The sequence below is a fragment of the Borostomias antarcticus genome, assembly GCF_949987555.1.
Source record: "Borostomias antarcticus genome assembly, chromosome: 9".
NCBI lineage: Eukaryota > Metazoa > Chordata > Actinopteri > Stomiiformes > Stomiidae > Borostomias > Borostomias antarcticus.
The window spans coordinates 26,194,506-26,214,181 of NC_140242.1; the positions used below are offsets into that span (position 1 = coordinate 26,194,506).

The following is a 19,676-nucleotide window of genomic DNA, read 5'->3' on the forward strand; positions in this document are numbered from 1 at the left end:
CTCTGCTTGGAGCCAAGCTGGCTTGTGAATCGGGGCTGGCTCTGCAGCCTATGTAGGGCTGAGCGCACAGCATTGTAGAACAGCTTTTTTGCGAGAAACATAGAAAAATGCATCAGACCGCGCGAGTGTGAGTGTCAGCTGGGAAGCAAAGCAACCCCTTTCTCTCCCTCTCTCTCTCTCCTTCTCTCCCTCCCTCTCGCTGTCTCCCTGCGCCGCAGTCGAGCCGAAATGAGGTAATTAGACTGAGCCGCCTCCGAGCACAGCGTTTTTTCCTGACTCCACAGATCTATGTCACTGGGATTCTACCCAATCACCCGCCACCTTTCTCCCCCCCAAGTCAAAGAGCCCAGAAAAAGAGGGGGAGGGAGAGAGAGACAGAGAGAGAAAGACAGAAAGAGAGAGAGAGGAGAGACAGAGACAGCCAGAGAGAGAGAGAGAGAGAGAGAGAGAGAGAGAGAGAGAGAGAGAGGAGAGACAGAGCCAGAGAGAGAGAGACAGAGAGAGACAGAGAGAGAGAGGGAGAGGGAGAGAGCCAGAGAGAGAGAGAGAGACAGAGAGACAGAGAGAGAGAGGGAGAGGGAGAGAGCCAGAGAGAGAGAGCGAGAGAGAGCCAGAGATAGAGAGGAGAGACAGAGAGTGAGAGAGAGAGCCAGAGAGAGAGGAGAGACAAAGAGAGAGAGAGAGAGAGAGAGAGAGAGCCAGAGATAGAGAGAAGAGACAGAGAGAGAAAGAGAGAGCCAGAGAGAGAGAGAGAGAGAGAGAGCCAGAGAGAGAGAGTCACAAGGCTGGTTCGCTCCCCCCCCCCCCCCTCTCTCCTCACATTCACACACCCATGGCAAGCAGAGCTCCCTCCCAGCCCTGCATGAGCCCAGAGAGCAATTACAAAGGTGCTGGTTAAATGTAACGCTAGTTGGGTCAACTCTAGTCTACTGTTGACAGAGGTGGGCGGGGAGTGGGGGGGGGGGAGGGGGGGGCACTGTAAAGATCAACTGTGGCTGCCTCTTTTCTCTCTCGGGGTGAGCCTGGATCCTGGTGGAGAGGGAGCGGGGGAGGGGGGGGGCAGGACAAGCCAGCCCTCTATTGTGGAGAGAAAAGGAGGTCAGAGCACTCCAGCAGGGCCGGGGGTAGAACCCTCGAATGGGAGCCGCCGGCTATGACATCACCCCTCAGTGAGGCGAACCGTCCCACGTTCAATCGGTCAGTGTTCAAGATTTACACGACAAAAAAAACAAACCCTGAAGGATCTCCTTTTGCAGGCGCCCGACAAAAGCCAGAGGAGCGCATTAACAGAGATTACTTGAGCGGCTAAAAAAAAAAAAAAACGCGCCTGTGTGATTCTCTCCTCGCCTTCAGTGCTACTGTATACAGGCGTGCTAATCAGCTCGTACGTCGAAGTCACATTCATACAAGCCAAAAGTGATGTAATTTCCGAGCCTGAAGAACTTAATACGACACATGAAATGCCTTTTGTCGAGGAGTGTAGGAGAGGCAGGGGGAGAGGAGCGAGGAGAAAGCAGAGCAGATATGCTTCGGAACCGGGCGGTGGAAAATGTACCCAGGCAGTCTTCCAGTCCTGTCCCTGTATGGAAGTCACTTCCTGTGAACCGGCCAAATCAAATCTCTTAAGGATCGTGTTTCACGGGGAACAGGGAAGGGTTTGTCCGAAGGTGAAGAAGCTTTTTAGTGCATTAGTCCTCTCAGACTTCGGTTTAAGTTACTCAGCACAAAAAAGGAGAATAATGCTATTGCAATACACAAGGCTTCATTTGAGTGGGTGGATGTTAAAAGACACAAGTCCTTTTTGAGGTGAAATTCAATTTGAGCCCTAAAGGTTATCCAATTAGTCATAAAAGCCATATAGTATTTTGACATCTTGATGCAATTTCAGATTCAGAAGAGGGGTTGATTTACACAGCTGTATGCACACTGCATGCACTATCTTTATTGATTTTTAGGCTGGGGCTAGTCAGTTCCTTGAAAGAGGAGTAGAGAGGGCTTTAGAAATTTGATGAGGTACTTAAAAATACATTCTTAGTGTGAACTTTTCTCTCTTTCAAAAGGTGCAAACTTGCACACGTGGAGAAGGAAACTCAGAAGTTAAGTAACAGTGGAAGAAAGTCCTCGATCCCCTTCCATGAATCTCTCACTGAATGAGCTCCACCCAGTGAACTTACTGTACATCCTGTTAGTACAAACGATACTGCAAATATGCATACTGTACACGAGCCAAAAGTTTAAGTTCACATGGATCAGTCCAACTCGCACTGCAGCTGAACTGCATCCATTCTCTGAAAACGTGTGTTATTAAGGGTATTTCTGTTTTGTGTCTGTCATATCTTGTTCTTGCTAATGTTGTGTGTTGTCACAGGGCATGTACTCATGCCTTTCTGCACTCTCTGGAGGAGCACGATGGCGCAAAACAAATTTCGGGCCTTGGCAGCAACGAGGTATAATTTAATCTAATCTGATCTAATCTAATTCCAACAAACCCAACAGAATGTAACCTAACATTCACATCATACACGGTAATAGAGTTGGCAGTAGTTGGCCAGGCCAGGTGAAGCACGGTGAAATGTTGCTATCTGTATCAGTAAGCACAAAGAGCAGCATTCATCAGCTACAGTAGCCCTGCTCCATGTGCAGACTTGCACTTGCTCTTATTTCAACAGCCCGCAAGCCCAGCTATGTTTGCCAAACTCACTTCCTCCTGGGTCCTTCTCTCTATGCAGCCACTGAGATTGTTGTACAAAATGCTCCTTTTAGTCAGACACATTTGATGAGGTGCTTAATAGCCCCCCCCCCACCCCACCGAGAAAATACTGAAAACCTACAGTACAGTGCAATTCCCTAGTCTCAATTACAAAACATGCTAAAATAATACAGGTACCTGTACATTAAAGTAATTGTAAAGGGAAAATGCATGTTTAGCCCTGTTTTAAGGTTACTTGTGATCATATACAATGATTCAGATCAAAACGTTGACAAAGCTAGCATTTTCGAGAAAGTTGATAATTGCTCTACCACCGTTTTGGTCATAAAATGGATGTGGATGGGCATCTTGAAAAATAATTCAAAAACATGTTAAACTCTCGATTTCTAAGACAAGAAGCTCACCGAGGGGGTAATTGGAGTCCGTTGGTGTTCTGACATCAAATTCGCCGCAAAGTATGAATCCTGTAGGGTTTTATTGATCATTTTATGAAATCCATTGACTTGTATTGACGCGACCGTTGTAGATGTGTAGATCAATCCACAGAGGTGATAAGGAAGCTGAGCGGAATCCACGGACGTCGCCTACCGCGAGATCAAGGCATTGCGCAATATCGGAATCAGTTAAAGCGGAAGTTTACACACGTATGTGCTGCGACTAAATAGTTCAATGCTAAATATTTTCAAAAAGCCTTTCCAGATCAACTAGAATCTTACTTTATGGTGAATTATATGCCAGAACACCAACTAACACCTAGGTGAGTTTCTTGTCTTTGAAATCGAGAGTTTAACATGTTTTTGAATGATTTTTCAAGATGCCCACCCACATCCACTGTATGACCAAAACGGTGGTAGAGCAATTATCAACTTTCTCGAAAATGCTAGCTTTGTCAACGTTTTGATCTGAACCATTGTATATGATCACAAATAACCCTAAAACCGGGCAAACCTTCATTTTCCCTTTACTATTCCTTTAAGGCCGCACACAGATGTAGCCTAACTGCTTAATGCCTCCATTTCAGGGAAAAGTAGAGCAGGCAGCCCCAGACCAGACTGCAACTAAATACCAGAGTGCACTGCAGTCCAAAGTAAATGTGAAGTGTGCCCGCGATTAACTTCCCATAATCCCGGTGGTTGTGGAACTGAGGGGACCTGAGACAATGACACACACTGTGCTGGGGCCCGCGGAGGAGAGGGCCGAGGGAGGTAAGATATGAGCAGGGCGGCGGCGATAACGGCGATGACAGGGCCAAGCAGCACCACGAGCTATGAACCGGCGCCCGTGACCCGTGTTCTGATCCGCGCCGGGCCCGCGCCGGGCCCACACTCTTGAATGGCCGCGTTGTTGAACAAACACATTGTACTGGGCTCACGGGTGAGAGAATGCAATGTGCCGGATTTCAACAGCCTTTCAAATAAAAATAAAATAAAATAAAAAAAATGACGCAATAACAACAGGAACTCGAGACTCGTCTGCCTCCTTAAATATAGCTTAGTGAAACCTAGACCGTTGTATAAGTCTCCTTATCTTCCAAGGACGGGATTGTGGACAGCGAGTTTCACCAATTAGAGTGTTTCTGGGTTTGCCTTGAACTGCACTCCCCCACAGCTGCAGCTCTATCTGGGAGTGCTGGGGCTCTCTGGCCCCCGCAGGCCTGGTCTGGGCTACCACCAGACCCCCGCCGGGCCCTTCACCACCACACCGGACTGGGTCCACTCACTCACACACACACGCGCACACACACACGCATATGCAGACACACACACACACACACGCACGCACACATAGCACGCACGCACACACACGCACGTGCGCGCACACACACACACACACACACCATGCCCTACACCAGTGTTTCGCAACCAGGGGTCCATGGACCCCCTGTGGTCTTTGGCATAATTACATGGGGTCCTTGGGAAAGCATTGAAAAAATAAATGTATACATATTTATATATATGGTGTTTTTGTTAATTGTATCCAAATGTTTATATAATATTGTATCAAATTTAAGAACATTAAGACTTACTATTTTAAAGTGAACCAGGCTTATTCACACACATTCACAACTCTCACATTAGCTGAGCTGACATTATCTCACTCATTCTTGAATTGCTATAAACAAATTATGATTCAAAACTGATAGGCAAATTAAGTGTCATGGATGCTATAAAATGTGGCGCACACACACACACCGTGGTGCCCTACACCACCACAGGCACCACACCGTACTGGGTACACACACACACACACACACACACACACACACACACACACACACACACACACACAGTGCCCTACACCACCAAACCGTGCTGGGTACAGCTAACACACACTACTCATGTCCAACCTCTCAGTTTCTAACTACCCCACTAGTTCACACCTACCAACCTACCACTAGTTCACACATACCACCAACACACACCTTACACTAGTTCACACCTACCACTAGTTCACACCTACCACTAGTTCACACCTACCACTAGTTCACACATACCACCAACACACACCTTACACTAGTTCACACCTACCACTAGTTCACACCTACCACTAGTTCACACCTACCACTAGTTCACACACACCACTAGTTCACACCTAACACTAGTTCACACCTACCACTAGTTCACACCTACCACTAGTTCACACATACCACCAACACACACCTTACACTAGTTCACACCTACCACTAGTTCACACCTACCACTAGTTCACACACACCACTAGTTCACACCTAACACTAGTTCACACATACCACTAGTTCACACCTACCACTAGTTCACACCTAGTTCACACCTAACACTAGTTCACACCTAACACTAGTTCACACATACCACTAGTTCACACCTACCACTAGTTCACACCTACCACTAGTTCACACCTACCACTAGTTCACACCTACCACTAGTTCACACCTACCACTAGTTCACACCTACCACTAGTTCACACCTACCACTAGTTCACACCTAACACTAGTTCACACATACCACTAGTTCACACCTACCACTAGCATTAAACCTCCCTACATGTACAGCGAGAACGAAGTGGGGAAACGTTGCTTTTGGCACTGCGGGCCCTAAACTCTGGAACTCCTTTCAGAAACAAAACAAGCTCCCGTTCCTTATTCCCCTGCAACCACTTAAAGAATGAACTAATACCTGTGGGACTATAGTTTGTTAATGCCATTGATGTCATGTCCTTACTATACTTTAATTATTCTACAAAGTACCCTTTGCACATTGTCACTGCTGTTGCATTTTTCGTACTCTGCTACTGTAATACTGTATACGTGTGTACTGTACACTGTCTGCATGCTGTCACTGTTCTTGTACTCTGCCACTGAATTACTGTTGTTTGCAGGCAGAGCACATCTGTAAAAAAAGACCTGTCTCAGTAGGTTCTTCCCCGTCTAAATAAAGGCTTCTATCTATCTAATCTTGTCTGTCTGTCTGCCTGTCTGTCTGTCTGTCTGTCTGTCTGTCTGTCTGTCTGTCTGTCTGTCTCTGTCTGTCTGTCTGTCTGTCTGTCTGTCTGCCTGCCTGCCTGCCTGTCTGTGTCTGTCTGCCTGTCTGCCTGCCTGCCTGTCTGTCTGTCTGTCTGTCTGTCTGTCTGTCTGTCTGTCTGTCTGCCTGTCTGTCTGTCTGTCTGTCTGTCTGTCTGTCTGCCTGTCTGTCTGTCTGCCTGCCTGCCTGTCTGTCTGTCTGTCTGTCTGTCTGTCTGTCTGCCTGCCTGCCTGTCTGTCTGTCTTCCTGTCTGTCTGTCTGTCTGTCTGTCTGTCTGTCTGTCTGTCTGTCTGTCTTCCTGTCTGTCTGTCTGTCTGTCTGTCCACACAGTCAGCGTGTTACAGCAGCACACCTGGGCCAGCGCCGGTGGTTCTAACACCATCACGTTACTTTTAGTATATTATTGTGCAGTCGTGTAGCGTATGTTTTTCTTGACACATAGCGGCGAACGTTTGCATTTGATGGATGACTTCATATCAGTTTGACCGCAATGATCCAGATTTACCATGAGGTCGGGAATGTGCCTGGCGAAACAAAGCATACGACTAGACGATGGCTCCTGATCCAGTGTTGTTGTTTCTTATTCTTAGTTTTTACTTCAGTTTCACCAACTTATATGATCACATCAACAATTGTGTCCAGTGTTTTTCTATTATTTCAGCTGTAGCAATTGTAATTTACAAATCAGTTAAATTTTAAAAGAAAAAGAAAAGAAAATGGAAAAGAAACGGGGGTGGGGGAGACGGGGTACGGGTGGGGGTGGGGTTTGGGGGGGGGCGCGTACGAGTGAAATGTCACGGGTGCTTGAATAGGCCTTCATACACAGAGAAGGAGATGAGATGAGACAAAGATAGACGAATGAATGGATCTGAACACGTAGAAGGATTCATTGTATTCAAATCCAGTGGGTTTCTTGTCACACAGCTTATAAACATTTCAACCTGTCTGATTTTTTTTGCATTCCAAAAGCCCTAACAGTAACAGTAACTCATTCACCACAGTACGATATTGGCACATTAACTAACCGTACTGTAAGTGAAGTCAAAGAACACAGACACCGTCGGTTTCTGTCAGCTCGCTAAGCAATAACACTCCTGGGTTGAACTCTGTCTCTGTTTCTGTATTTGAGTGAGTGCTCTTGATCCGGAGCCAAAGGATATCTCGAAATACTTCCCAGCTACAAGCACACCGACATACTGAACCACAGGGTTCTAACCCAGCTACAAGCACACTAGCGTACTGAACCACAGGGTTCTAACCCAGATACAGCCACACTAGCGTACTGAACCACAGGGTTCTAACCCAGCTACAACCACACTAGCGTACTGAACCACAGTGTTCTAACCAGCTACAACCACACTAGCATACTGAACCACAGGGTTCTAACCCAGCTACAACCACACTAGCATACTGAACCACAGGGTTCTAACCCAGCTACAACCACACTAGCGTACTGAACCACAGGGTTCTAACCCAGATACAGCCACACTAGCGTACTGAACCACAGGGTTCTAACCCAGCTACAACCACACTAGCGTACTGAACCACAGGGTTCTAACCCAGATACAACCACACTAGCGTACTGAACCACAGGGTTCTAACCCAGCTACAACCACACTAGCGTACTGAACCACAGGGTTCTAACCCAGCTACAAGCACACTAGCGTACTGAACCACAGGGTTCTAACCCAGCTACAACCACACTAGCGTACTGAACCACAGGGTTCTAACCCAGCTACAACCACACTAGCGTACTGAGCCACAGGGTTCTAACCAGCTACAAGCACACTAGCGTACTGAACCACAGGGTTCTAACCCAGCTACAAGCACACTAGCGTACTGAACCACAGGGTTCTAACCCAGCTACAACCACACTAGCGTACTGAGCCACAGAGCTCTGTAGTCTGGTCTTAGCTCCCCATGCGGGCTCCTCAGCAGCTGCTGTATGAAGCGGGAGATCGACATTTTGACTTGTGAAATGCCCAAAATTCTTGGGAACAGTCCTTTATGTCCTGTTTGAGAACAGCATGTTCCAAGTGTCACGTTTGATATCCGTCACACCCGACTCTCCTCCGACTCAAACCGTTCTCTCTCCTCCTCCAGCTCAGCTCAGTGCAGTAGAGAGCGATTACAAAGTTGGCTTAAAATTCGCATAATTCACATAACGCGGCCAAAGACAACAACGTTACATGGAACATAATTACGGTTCACGTCGGGTGTTGATAGCGAAGTGGGGGAGCTTACGAGAGTCTAGGCCAATTTCACACGCAGGACCCCCGTGTGGTAAACCCGGAGGACCCAACGGAGCTTCCAGCCCAGCTAAACATCTTCAAATCCTTCGCTGTGTGGAGTAGCTTAGCTCCGTTCCGTCGTACTGACAATGACCCGCAACCAGTGTCTACACGGAGGCACGGTATACCCGCTTCTTTATCCCTGGCTCCGGAGTATACCCGCTTCTTTATCCCTGGCTCCGGAGTATACCCACTTCTCTAAACACCGCTAATGTGTAAAAACTAACATTTCTGCTACAGTATACCCACTTCTTGAGTCAGAGGATACCCACTTCTTTAGGCACCGCTACTCCTCTGCCCGCAACCCAGAAAGGACAGACGAACAGAAAGCAGACAGGCAGACAGAGAGAGAACTGTAAATCACAGGTCCAGGTCCTACCCGCTTCTGAAGACTGAGAGGAGTAATGGTAGGCAGGGTGACTCTTCTCGCATGGAAATTCATGCTTCTCCCTTTAAAACAACAGTTAAGGTGAAATCATCCATGTGTTGTAATAATTCATTACGGTATTCTACTGGTTATGTTTGAAGTAGGAAGCCGTGTCAACAACAGTAAATTTCACAGCTGCCTTGGTCTTGAGTGATTCTACTACTGCCGCGCTAGAAAATAACACCTTGACGTGTGTTGTACGGTGTTGGTCGGTCCAGCGCACTGGAAGTGTTGAGACACCGTCTTTATCCCCACAACGCAAACTCCTCCTTTGTCCTTGGGAAATGTTAACAGTTTTTTCCCCTCTCTCTCCCTTTCGGAAAGATACTTCTAAAAAAAACAAGACTTGATATAAAAATAGTTCTCCTGGGGAACAGAGTTGTAATGGTGAAGGTCAGCGAATGCTAAACTTAGTATCACGGCTGTGAAGCACAGAGTAGCAGATAGGCCTGGGCACAGTGGTGTGTCTGCTCATTCCTGAAGGCTCAAACAAAGTTATGGTCCTTTAATAAGTTTATTCCTCCTGCTGAGACAGGAATGCTACGTTACATACTCAGATATTTGGCGGTTATTGACATCTGAGCTACTACAAGAAATATATTACTGTTATCACATTGGATTTTTCACAATGCTGTTCATTAAACTGTAAAAGTAGCCCACAGTTGGTGTTTCAAAATGCTTGTACATGAGTTTGAGGTTTGTATACATGTAATAGTTGTATCTAGACCTGGATATATCTATCTATCAGCACTTGTGCAGCATCTGTGCAATTAAGTTTGAGAAAGATGTGCTGAAAAAGCACAGTGACCCAGAGCTACTAGACCTGACTAAGCAGATACAGAGAGAGTGGGGGAGGGCTGAGGTTAGAGGCTGGGTGAGTGGAGGTTAGGAGGCTGGGTGGAGGTTATAGGCTGGGTGGAGGTTAGAGGCTGGGTGGAGGTTAGGAGGCTGGGTGGAGGTTAGAGGCTGGGTGGAGGTTAGGAGGCTGGGTGGAGGTTAGAGGCTGGGTGGGGGTGGGTAGAGGTTAGAGCCTGGGTGGGTGGAGGTTAGAGGCTGGGTGGAGGTTAAAAGGCTGGGTTGAGGTTAGAGGCTTGGTGGGTGGAGGTTAGAGGCTGGGGCTGGAGGTTAGGAGGCTGGCTGGAGGTTAGGAGACTGAAAATAGCTCTGCAGCAATTACCTGGGTGGGTGGAGGTTAGAGGCTGGCTGGAGGTTAGAGGCTGGGTGGCTGGAGGTTAGAGGCTGGGTGGAGGTTAGACACTGGAGGTTAGAGACTGGAGGTTAGAGGCTGGGTGGGTGGAGGTTAGGAGGCTGGGTGGGTGGAGGTTAGGAGGCTGGGTGGCTGGAGGTTAGAGGCTAGGTGGCTGGAGGTTAGAGGCAGGCTGGAGGTTAGAGGCTGGCTGGAGGTTAGAGGCTGGGTGGAGGTTAGAGGCTGGAGGTTAGAGGCTGGGTGGCTGGAGGTTAGAGGCAGGCTGGAGGTTAGAGGCTGGCTGGAGGTTAGAGGCTGGGTGGAGGTTAGAGGCTGGAGGTTAGAGGCTGGCTGGAGGTTAGAGGCTGGCTGGAGGTTAGAGGCTAGGTGGCTGGAGGTTAGAGGCAGGCTGGAGGTTAGAGGCTGGCTGGAGGTTAGAGGCTGGGTGGAGGTTAGAGGCTGGAGGTTAGAGGCTGGGTGGCTGGAGGTTAGAGGCTGGCTGGAGGTTAGGAGACTGTGTGAAAATAGCTCTGCAGCAATTACCACAATTGATTATCCACATCTGTTTTAGTCTAAGAGTGAACAAAGGGGGCTTGTGAACATGAGAAAACTGTCTGAATAGGACATAACTGCACTGTCAGTATACACATTAAATAAAAGACTCACCGATCAACCGATCACGTCAGCTTGGTTATGCCAAAACCAGCATTTTGAATCCGACATGATCTCCCTGCAGTATACATCATATTCAGTGCTGATAAACAAAAGTTCACAGCGAAGTAAAACATTGAATTAGGATGATAATATGATAATAAACAATAAAATAGACTGCATTACGGAAATTATACTTTGTAAGGAGGTTCTGGTTTTCGTAGCCAAATACAGCAGGAACAAACATCTGCACTGGAGAGGCTAGAAACATCCACTAGTGATAGAACTTTCATCAAATCCAGGAATGCTTTTAAACTCATGGTCACAGTCAAAAAAGAGTTAGAAATGCTTTGTCAGATACGGACCACACATACTCATCCCCGTTTTGGCCCCGGCCCGGTAACGTGGTTCTGGCTTTACTGAGGGGACGGCCAAAATATCCCAGAAGCAGCTGAACGTCTCGGACCAACAAACGACATTATGTGAGAGGCTCTCGAGATGGAAGATAACACACTAATCTTATCATGCAGAACAAACAAGGTTTTCTGCAGGGCCTCAGCCGGACGGCCACACGTGTACAAAGGGTGTGTGTGTGTGTGTGTGTGTGTGTGTGTGTCTGTGTGTGTGTGTGTGTGTGTGTGTGTGAGAGAGAGAAAGGAAAAGAGAGACAGAGAGAGAGAGCTGCAGTATGCACATCCCAAAGGTCAGAACGAATACTAAAATAATTAATGCTAAACCAAATACAATGAGCTCCTCAAGCTGAAGATGGAAGACAGTAGGTCTGTAGCCGAGAGTAGGCCTACCTCAGTGCAGTAAGCTGAAGATAGCCGAGAGTAGGCCTACCTCAGTGCAGTAAGAACAGCTGACAGTAGGCCTACCTCAGTGCTGAAGATAGCGACAGTAGGCCTACCTCAGTGCTGAAGATAGCGACAGTAGGCCTACCTCAGTGCTGAAGATAGCGACAGTAGGCCTACCTCAGTGCTCAAGTTTAGCGACAGTAGGCCTACCTCAGTGCTGAAGATAGCGACAGTAGGCCTACCTCAGTGCTGAAGTTAGCGACATTAGGCCTACCTCAGTGCTAAAGATAGCGACAGTAGGCCTACCTCAGTGCTGAGGATAGTGACAGTAGGCCTACCTCAGTGCTGAAGATAGCGACAGTAGGCCTACCTCAGTGCTGAAGATAGCGACAGTAGGCCTACCTCAGTGCTAAAGATAGCGACAGTAGGCCTACCTCAGTGCTGAGGATAGCGACAGTAGGCCTACCTCAGTGCTGAAGATAGCGACAGTAGGCCTACCTCAGTGCTAAAGATAGCAACAGTAGGCCTACCTCAGTGCTGAGGATAGCGACAGTAGGCCTACCTCAGTGCTGAAGATAGCGACAGTAGGCCTACCTCAGTGCTGAGGATAGCGACAGTAGGCCTACCTCAGTGCTGAAGATAGCGACAGTAGGCCTACCTCAGTGCTGAGGATAGCGACAGTAGGCCTACCTCAGTGCTGAAGATAGCGACAGTAGGCCTACCTCAGTGCAGTAGGCTGCTTCCGAGTGCCTGTAGCCTGACGGAGTAGTCTGGTTATTTACGTCACGTGAGAGCAGCAACACACACGTACCCTCCAGGAGTAGCCTTCTAACTTCACCCTCCATAAATATTAAATACAGTGCACAGGTCAGATAATGCGCCCGCCATGTGCACAGAATCTGACCATAACAGTTGCATTGGGAGGCCTCCCTTCACTCATGGTCCAGGGGTTTTTGGCACAAATGACTGTCCTCCATCTCCCCTCCTGAGGACAGGGGAGCCCTCCCAACCCCAATAACCCTATTCTGAGTACCCAGAAGCTCTCGCTACGGCAAGAACTTCTTGGGAACAAGCAATGATATCAGTGGACACCAACGAAAATCCGATCGGATTTTCAACCGGATGCTGATTGGCCTGTGCAGATAGTGGTGATTGGTCACTGACCGCAGAGTTCCACTTTTCTAGTATTGCTAATGAGTTCTGCACTCTTGTGAGCTGTCACTAGCATACATACAGACTTTCTTCCACGTTAACTCTCACTTCACTGAGGTTTTTATGACACAAACGGCAAAGTGTATTACCTAAATACGTTTTTCGTTTAGTCACGACTATACGCTCCCGATGAAATAATGTTCAAACGCAGCTGGATTTGAAAGGTAGGCTAATGCGCTGGCTCCGCCCCTCTGCCCATGTTTTGTGGCGCTCGACTCCAGAATACCTTAACCCTGGTCTCTCTCCAGACTCAAATATTACGTTGAATCGCTGCGCTCCGCATACTACAGTACATAACAGTCTGAGCCACTTCTCCACCCAAGCTGGTGTTCTGAGGGCGTATCGACGGGTCAAAACTGAAAGAGTGACAGGTCGTAGCAGCAAATGAGAGACGCCAGTCCAGGTTAGATGGGCGGGGCATATCTATGGGTGGGAACGCCTGATCGCCAAAGTCGTTACTGATTGGTGTTGCCGGGATTCCAGCGCTACCAATGAATTGCCAGGATTTGAACACCAAATTTTAGCATGAAGTGTCCCAGACCCATAGAGAGATCTGCAGCATTCAGTAACGTAGTTAGCGTAGCTTACGTAGCGTTTCAGTGAAAGAACTCTCATGGGTCCGGCGTTGAGACTACCTTAACCCCAACCCTTACTGGTTCCACTGTTTCTCTGGAAGCACGGCTTGTCGTCTTGTGAGAGCACAGACAAGCAGACGCTGCCGGTTATCGCACAGTGCAAAAAAAATGAAGGATTAATGTAGCTGGATTGATAACGGAGTCTCTGCTGCTCCCATAACAAAGCAGGCTCCAGACGCACCGTCCTTGAACGGGGTTTGATTCAAACAAGACCCCCTTCACAGGCCCTGTCAGGAGCCGCCGGGCTGAGCCTGACCAGCCCACGGGGCTCTCACACACACACACACACACACACACACACACACACACACACACATGCACACACACAGACAGATAGACACACACACACACACAGACAGACACACACATGCAAACACACACACACACATGCACACACACAGACAGACAGACAGACACACACACACACACAGACAGACACGCACGCACACATGCACACACACACAAACAGACACAGACACACACGCACACACACACATGCAAGCACACATGCACACACACAGACAGACAGACAGACACACACACACACACACACACACACACACACACACACACAGCCTGAAGGAGGAACTCTTGACTGACCGGCTGAAAGTGCCTTCTCTCTGTGTGTAGGTTCATATCATGCCGATTAGACATTCATTCACCCAGCTGATCGCCTTCACAGAAATCTGCATTTCCTATCGTTGTGGGTTCATGCTCCCCTCATCACAGCCTTCTGCTGCAGTCACATTGCTGTACAATGTGTGAACTGTTGCTGGGGAATAGCTTGAATGTGCTGAGCCACAAACTGGAGACCATCAATCATCCGCCCAGACATGTGTACTCAAGGTATAAGTTCCTCCTGAGATGACGGTGATAGCTCTCGACAGGGCCAGACATTCCCCCCGCGTCATATGGCTGAACTGAACACCGATGCTGTCTGGAAGCAGGGGGTCTGCCTGGTGCTTGGGGAGAGGCCAAGCGTGACTGTCCTGCCAAGCACCCCCAGCCCCCCCCCCCCCCCCCCCTCCCCCCAAAGTCCCAAGCCCCCCACTCCCAAGTCCTCAGTCCCAAGTCCCTAGCCTCCAAGTCCCTAGCCAAGTCCCCAGCCCCAAGTCCCTAGCCCCAAGTCCCTAGCCCCAAGTCCCCAGCCTCAAGTCCCCAGTCCCTAGCCCCAAGTCCCTAGCCCCAAGTCCCCAGCCTCAAGTCCCCAGTCCCTAGCCCCAAGTCCCTAGCCACAAGTCCCAAGTCCCTAGCCCCAAGTCCCTAGCCCCAAGCAAGACCCTAGCCCCAAGTCCCTAGTCCAAAGTCCCTAGCCCCAAGTCCCCAGTCCCTAGCCCGAAAGTCCCCAGTCCCTAGCCCCCAGTCCCTATCCCCAAGTCCCTAGCTCCAAGTCCCTAGTCTCAAGTCCCTAGCTCCAAGTTCCCAGCCCCAAGTCCCTAGTCCTGCCTGTGACACCTCTCTCTCCGGCCGGCACAGGGGGTACACATGCACTAACACAGTCCACTGATCCATGAAGTTTCACATGTGAACGGCTCAGGACAGATCGGTGAATTATTCATTAACACAAAGTGTGAGACTATTCCATCAGGGGATAGGCCTACGTATAAACTCAAATCAGCAATTAACATCTGCACAAATTTATAGCAATAAATCACAGAACCACCAAAATATCCAGTGATATATACTGAAAAAATACACTCCAGAAATTGTAGGGCATAGAAGCTACAGTACTGGGGTAGGAGCTAGCTGGGATAGGAGCTAGCATACTGGGGCAGGAGCTAACTGGGGTAGGAGCTACGGTACTGGGGTAGGAACTAGCTGGGGTAGGAGCTAGCTGGGATAGGAGCTAGCTGGGGTAGGAACTAGCTGGGATAGGAGCTACGGTACTGGGGCAGGAGCTAACTGGGGTAGGAGCTACAGTACTGGGGTAGGAACTAGCTGGGATAGGAGCTAGCTGGGGTAGGAGCTAGCTGGGATAGGAGCTACGGTACTGGGGTAGGAACTAGCTGGGATAGGAGCTAGCTGGGGTAGGAGCTAGCTGGGATAGGAGCTAGCTGGGGTAGGAGCTAGCTGGGATAGGAGCTAGCTGGGGTAGGAGCTAGCTGGGATAGGAGCTAGCTGGGGTAGGAGCTAGCTGGGATAGGAGCTAGCTGGGATAGGAGCTAGCTGGGGTAGGAGCTAGCTGGGATAGGAGCTAGCTGGGGTAGGAGCTAGCTGGGATAGGAGCTAGCTGGGGTAGGATCTCACTCGGGGTCATGCTCAAAAGTGCAGACTAATGCGCTGGCTCCGCCCCTCTGCCCAGGATTCGATTTCACAAGGTGGTCACACAAGCGGCCGGGATAGGGCCGGTACAGGACGCAAACTGGTTTACTTTACCGTGTATCAATAGCTGCTCACAATATACACCTCTACCATTTACCTTGTCGGCCTCTATACTGTACATTGAATAACCACAATATTTTTTGACAAAGTCCAGTCCGGTTTTCGTCAGAAGCATTGTACAGAGACAGTTCTTCTTAGAGTCTCAAATGATATCATGACGTGCTCTGATGCTGGCAAATGTTCTTCTTTTTAATGATCGTATATTAAAGTAGCCTAACACAGACCATGCCAAAACAATATCCATTATAAATTAAATAGTTAACCAATAAAATATGTTCAATTAACTAAAAAAAAAAAATCCAAGCCCTTAGAAAAATTGGTTAGGTGCAAGTACAATAATGTCACATATTCATCCGAAACTGCAATGCCATCATCTTTCAGCCTCTCTTCTAAGAGGCGAATGCAAAAATTTGTTTCCCTCTGTTGAAGCAATGTCAGTTTAATCTGCTCTTCAGCTAGAGAGATCTGTTTTCAGCTAAATTAATATGAATAATATGCAAACTGATTTACACTTCCCAACATTTTCACATCTATGTCAATGAAATGTTGTATTACTTTGACCAACGGAGGTCTATCCAAAGACTGCAAATCTAGATTCTGTAATCCTGATCTTGTGGCATCTGGATCAGAATGATCCTATCTGAAAATTCTTTGAAAAACCAAGAGTAAACCTACAAGATGTATTTGATCTGAGATGGCAAAAAAGGGGATTACAAAACATGGATCATCCTGATCCAGATGAACGTTTTGAAATACTGGACCCTGGTGCTGCTTGATCTCGGTGCAGCCTTCGATACTGTGGATCAGACAGGCTTATTGAGTGGGTGGGCGTCTCAGGAAGCACCCTCGATTGTTTGCCTCATATCTCTCAGGTAGAACATTGGTCCCCAACCACCGGGCCACAGCCCGGTACCGGGCCTTGGCACAGGTGCTACCTGGCCTCGGAAAGTATAGCCTAAAATTAAAAAAAATTAAAAAAATACTTTTTTGAACTGCGTTCAGTCTGTTGGTCATGTTTTCACCAGTAACCGCTATCTGTGAACCCCACAACAATTTACAGATTTTGTACTTCCGACCCGGAAGTTCCAAATAAAGGAGCACTTCCGAGTTGATCTTGACCTAGCCACGTTTATATCAGTGTGTTGTTAGGCCTACTTAAACTTATTATTAGGCCTATAATAATAATAATATTTAATAATAATAGGCTAATATGTGCTGACACCAAAATAATATGCATGTAAAGTGTTTAAATCAGTGTGCTGTTGTTAGGCCTACTTAAACTTATGAAAAAGCCATTACACTACAACGTTATAGGCTCAGAAAAAAAACAAAAACGTTTTAGGCTACCCCCCGGGCCTCGGAAAATGTGGCTATATGAAACCGGTCCTCGGTGCAAAAAAGGTTGGGGACCCCTGAGGTAGAAGTTTCTCTGTAGCTGTTTGGCCTCATATGTCTGAGTCCACTCTCCTATGCTGTGGGGTCACCCAGGGATCGGTTTTAGGTCCGATTCTGTTCGCTCTGTACATCTTTCCATGCTTCCTGGTTTCATTATCAGCAAATTTGAAGGCATTTCATATCATTGTTACACAGACGCTATTTAATTGTACTTTTCCTTTAAACCTGATATGACTGATAATTTTCATGTATTGCATGATTATTTGTCTGCTATTAAGGACTGGATGGCCAGTAACTTTCTTCAACTAAATGCTGACAAAACTTAAGTTCTCATTGTTGCTGCTGACAGCATTGCTTCTAAGGTGGCCAGCTGTATTGGGTCCCTCAACTGTAATGTCCGCTCGAACCTGAGAAATCTCGGTGTCATCTTTGATCAGGTTATGCACCTTGACAAGCACATCAAGTCATCAACCCGTAAGTGTTTTTTCCACCTAAGAAACATTGCAAAACTCAGATTAGAAATGATTATCCATGCCTTTGTCTCATTACGCCTGAATTATTTAATTCTCCTTTTACTTGCCTCAGCAAAGCATCCTTGGAGCGCCTCCAGCTGGCCCAGAATGCTGCCGCCAGGCTGTGGACCAGGTCCAGTAGAACTTCTCATATTACTCCTGTCCTGGTCTCCTTGCACTGGCTTCCAGTTAATTTCAGGATCCAGTTCAAGGTTCTTGTAATTACATATAGAGCCCTGCATGGTCAGTCTGTATATCTGTCTGACCTGCTCCATGTACATGCTCCCAGCAGGTCACTGAGGTCAGCTGACCAGGCTCTGTTGGTTGTCCCTCGCACCAGGCTCAAGACCAGAGGTGACAGAGCCTTTGAGTCTGTGGCACCTAGATTGTGGAATGCTCTTCCTCAGGATTTGAGAGCTGTGGCCTCTGTGGACATTTTTAAGAAGCAGCTAAAGACGCTTCTGTTTAGACAGGCGTTTGTCAAATTAATTTCACTGTATGTAAATGTCTTTGTATGCATTTTGAAGAACTTTGTGAGTCCTCTCTGTGAGAAGTGCTACGTAAATAAAATTTACTTACTTACATTTTCTCTGCATTTGTTTTTTTTTCATGTAAATCTTTTATACACAAACTGTAATTCATATAATAACTAGAAATGAACACAGACCTCCACCCTTGAAATGCATTTCGTGGCTCTGTGCGTGCGCATGTGCATGTGAGCAGGACATGTTTGGTATTGCTGAATTTGTTAGGACAAGGCTAGGCTTTATGCCAGTCCAAACCCCGTGTCTCTGTGACCTTCTCATGTTGAGAAACTGTATGTCCGTATCAATTCCTGCCATTGACGATGAATGGGGGGTATTTTGCGCTTCTGTCCAAAAAAAATGGATGGAGGTGAACGGTCGGCCATGTTTGGCCGGCTCACGGTACTGCCCCGTGATTCGGATCCGTTCCAAAATGTAAGGGGTTCTAAGTCGGCCCATGCTACACCCCCTCCACCGAGTTTCATAAAAATCGGTCTGGTAGTTGTGGGTAATCCTGCTAACAAACAAACAAACAAACAAACAAACAAACAAACGGACGTACAAACGCCACCAAAAACATTACCTCTCGCCCTGCGACGCTTCGCTGGGGCGGAGGTAACTGCTATATTCAGACCTGCAAACTCTGGAGTAGTGAAAAAGGTGACGACATACAAAACTAAAACCCTCTAGATTCACTGAAACTACCATGGTTAACATAAAACATAAAAAAGGTGACTGTAGCCAAAAGGTGACAAGTTTGCAGGTCTGTATATTGTAGAGGTAAAAAATGGCTTCAATGCTAATATGCCAGACACAAGTAGGGGAAAAATCTGAACTCCATGCCCATACACACACAGCCTTCAGTGCATCAAACGCTATCTCGATTAAACAAATCTGCTCAGTAAATCATACAATATTCATGTCTCATAAGTTTGAATATTCAATAGTGTGTTCACAGTCTCTACTTGTGAGTCAAGTATTGTCTGTGAGAAGAGACACCACTTTTTTTTCTTTTTTTTAAAGCAGTTTTCCAAATAAAATATTTAGAGCAGAACAGGCACAAAGAGAATTCTGAGCAGCGCACCCCTCTTGTGTGTCTCCTGAGGCGTCTCTCAGACAAATGAAAATGTTACAGACTGGGGGAATGGGATCACAATATGCACAATGGAGACTGACTAGCAGTGAAACCGTCCATGTGTAAAAGAGGAGCACCCGGAGCCGGGTGATTTACTCTGCCTCGGAGCCGCCGTGATGACAGCGCGTCCGCGGTCTCGCTGACCCACAGAGCCCGGTGGCAGTCGTGACTCTGCGCCTTTGTTATGGAAATGCACCATGACACTGCAAACGGGAGGCAGACAGGGGTTCAGGCAAATAGGGTTTCTCACGACTGGGATAGCTTTTAAGCCCGTGTAAAACAATGCGATGTCAAGCAAAGGGCCTCTCGCAATTCAGGAGGA

General features: G+C 47.6%; 1 protein-coding gene across 1 annotated transcript in view; it reads right to left on the reverse strand.

Moving 5' to 3' along the window:
• The window catches only part of grb14 (growth factor receptor-bound protein 14), a gene marked incomplete at its 3' end in the record, with an annotated part of 30,533 nt that overhangs the window by 5,629 nt on the left and 5,228 nt on the right, over positions 1-19,676 (reverse strand). The window lies entirely within an intron of this gene.